Genomic DNA, 3,728 nt, shown 5'->3' with positions numbered 1-3,728 from the left:
AAAAATTAATATTTAATTTAATTTCTTATTTAGATATTTCATTAATTAATTATCTTAATTGGTTATGTATATTATGCATTTAAAATTTAATTACTTTATTTATTTATTTATTTAATCATTTATTTAAATAAAAGAATTAATATTTATTTTAATTCTTATTTAAATAATTCATTAATTAATTATCTTAATTAATTATGTATATTCTTTATTTGATATTTAATTACTTTGTTTAGTTATTTATTTAATCACTTAATTAAATAAAAATTTAATATAATTTCTTATTTAGATATTTCGGTAATTAATTATCTTAATTGGTTATGTCTATTATTAGTAATTAATATTTAATTACTTTATTTTAGTTAGTTATTTAAATAAAAACATTATACTATAATGTACAAGTGACATAACATTATTAGAGATTTGAAAAACAATTTTTTCCATCCTCCACTCATGAAATTCCACATGTACATTATGGATATCCTTATAAATTAGTACATGTAGAATTATCCAATATTTTATCTGATTTCTCGCTTAAATATTTTTTTATTAATTACCTTACTTGGTTACATATATTTAATTATTTATTTTAAACACTCACTCAAATAAAAAATCAAAATTTTATTTAATTTCTTCTTTCAATAGTTCATTAATTAATTATCTTAATTTGTTATGTATATTGTTTATTTAATATTTCATTACTTTATTTAATCACTTATTCGAATAGAAAATTAATATTTAATTTCATTTATTTTTTAAATATCTCATTAATTAATTATCTTGATTGGTTATGTATATTATTTATTTCATATTTAATTAGAACATAAATTACACGGTGTATGAGAATATCTAACAGAGATGGGAGTCTAACTTTAGGCACGATCACATTTTCAATACATCGAACATTATTTAAGAATGTCGAAACAATATTTTCTCTACCAAATGAAGTCAAGTGAGAAGTCCCCGATTATAGTATGTTACTCTCTACCCAATGGATGTGTAATATCTATTTAAATCCTATGTACTCTCTATTTATAATGTGTTACTGATTTCCTCAATTTTCTTTATTTATAGTGCGTTATATATTTAATTAAGAGTAATTAGTTATTTATTATACAATTACATAAAAACTAAAGTATTACAAACATTTTAAAAAAATGCTTACATTTGAAATTATTACAATTATGGATCACAATGTACATAAAAGAAAGCTTGCATTTTAATGTGTGTTTTGTTTATCAGCTCTACGCCACGTTCGATGCTAAAAATTCAACGTACTTCAATTAGGACCATCAATGGATTGAATTTTGATCTGAATCCAATGAAATTAATGAGAGATGGATTTAGGGTCTCAATCCGATAACCCAATCGAGATTCGAATTCGTTAATTCATTAACTAAGTAAATCAATAGATTGGATTTTGATCCAAATCTAATCTGAATCCGATGAAATTAATGGGAGATGGATTTAGGGTCTTAATCCGATAATCCAATCGAGATTCAAATCTGATAATTCGTTAACTAAATTAATCAAATATAGATATAGGTCAATCAGATCTGATAAATAAATAAAATCTTTATTTTTCTAATTTTTTCAATTTCGGATCGGATATTTGACGACATAGTTAATTGGGTATAGATTTTACATTCAAATATCCGTCGGATTATTTGATCGGATCGGATAGGATAATTATTATCAACGGATCGGATCAGATTTGAGCAGATCCGATCCATATAACGAATCCATTTACAGTCTTAACTTCAATGTGAAGATTTCACAATCGCCCGGGTCGATTTCATGGAAGAGGTTGGGCAACGTACCGTCAACAGATGTTCTCTTCTTTGCCTCAATAGTGTACGGAGAAATAATGTGTTGTGACAGTAATCTAGTCCTCTTGATATCCAAACTCATGACATTATCTGTCAAGTTGGGGGTCCTCTCCAGCATAGTTATGTATATTATTTATTTAATATTTATTTATTTATTTATTTAATCACTGAATTAAATAAAAAATTACTATTTAATTTAATTTCTTATTTAGATATTTCATTTATAAATTATTTTAATTGGCCGTGTAGTATGTATTTAATATTTCATTACCTTATTTAAATAAATTTTACAATGTATACAATTATTTCATAAACAAAAAAATATATACAATTATTACAATTATTTCGTCCCCACCACCGGCACCTCTCTCATCTCCACTGACATCTATAATAATTCTAATGAAACATCTGTATACATTCCCACCATTTTGTCGCCACCCTCACTGTCACCATGTCCGCTACTCTTTGTCACTATATGGGACCCCTATCGCTTGCAGACTGTATCTCCTCGAATATAACTTTGACCCTCCTACTCGATCAACGGTGTCAACTCAGTGAGCAATTCAAGCTGACATATTAACATTTCATCGAGTTAATGACCATGCATCGAGATTTCGAAATGACGTACAACATAAATCACAAATGAATAATATTTACCTCAGGATTGTTGAGGAGACACTACAACAAAAGGGAGTTTTTACGGCATGAATTTACGACATGCCATAAATGCATGCCGTGAAAGAAGACTATTTACGGTATGCACTATATGTATGCCATAAAAAAATCAATAACTTGACGTATTTACGGCGTACATTTGTGTACGTCGTAAAATGTGAATATTTACGGCGTTCCTTTAGGACATGCCGTGTTTGTTAAAAAATTAAATTTATTACGGCGTGTATTTACAGCACGTTGCACGCCGTAAAAAAATACGTTACCTTTTACGGCTTGCATGTGCACGCCGTTAAAAAACCCACTCACGCCGTAAAAGGTTTTAACATCTCCTCGAATATAACTTTGACCCTCCTACTCGATCAACGGTGTCAACTCAGTGAGCAATTCAAGCTGACATATTAACATTTCATCGAGTTAATGACCATGCATCGAGATTTCGAAATGACGTACAACATAAATCACAAATGAATAATATTTACCTCAGGATTGTTGAGGAGACACTACAACAAAAGGGAGTTTTTACGGCATGAATTTACGACATGCCATAAATGCATGCCGTGAAAGAAGACTATTTACGGTATGCACTATATGTATGCCATAAAAAAATCAATAACTTGACGTATTTACGGCGTACATTTGTGTACGTCGTAAAATGTGAATATTTACGGCGTTCCTTTAGGACATGCCGTGTTTGTTAAAAAATTAAATTTATTACGGCGTGTATTTACAGCACGTTGCACGCCGTAAAAAAATACGTTACCTTTTACGGCGTGCATGTGCACGCCGTTAAAAAACTCACTCACGCCGTAAAAGGTTTTAATGGCGTTCACAGACAGCATGCATTGCACGCCGTAAAAAGTCTTTATACGGCATACAGCCGCACGCGGTAAATTGGTTTTTACGCCATGCAATGCACGCCGTAAAAAATACATTTTGTTGTAGTGAGAGCTGATAATTGTCAGCTTTGTCCCCATAGATAGTTGGTGAATGTGTCGATATTATCAACAACCTCCAAATGAAAGACGTCGATCGACGTCTTCTTGTGATAACATCTTAGTATGCTCTCTAGTATTAAGATTATCCACAACTTCAACTTGTCAAACACATCATCGCATTCCTTGAATGCATCTTCTAACTGTGCCAGAGTTACCGTCATAAGTGGGATCGGTGTAATAGATTTGTGTGCTCCTCATCCAACAAATCTAGAACTAATGCGAAGCTGACTAA

Source organism: Olea europaea, chromosome 4 (assembly GCF_002742605.1).
Source record: "Olea europaea var. sylvestris chromosome 4, O_europaea_v1, whole genome shotgun sequence".
Classification (NCBI taxonomy): Eukaryota; Viridiplantae; Streptophyta; class Magnoliopsida; order Lamiales; family Oleaceae; genus Olea; species Olea europaea.
The sequence above is the reverse complement of the archived record's forward strand: the minus strand, read 5'-3'. Positions refer to the sequence as shown.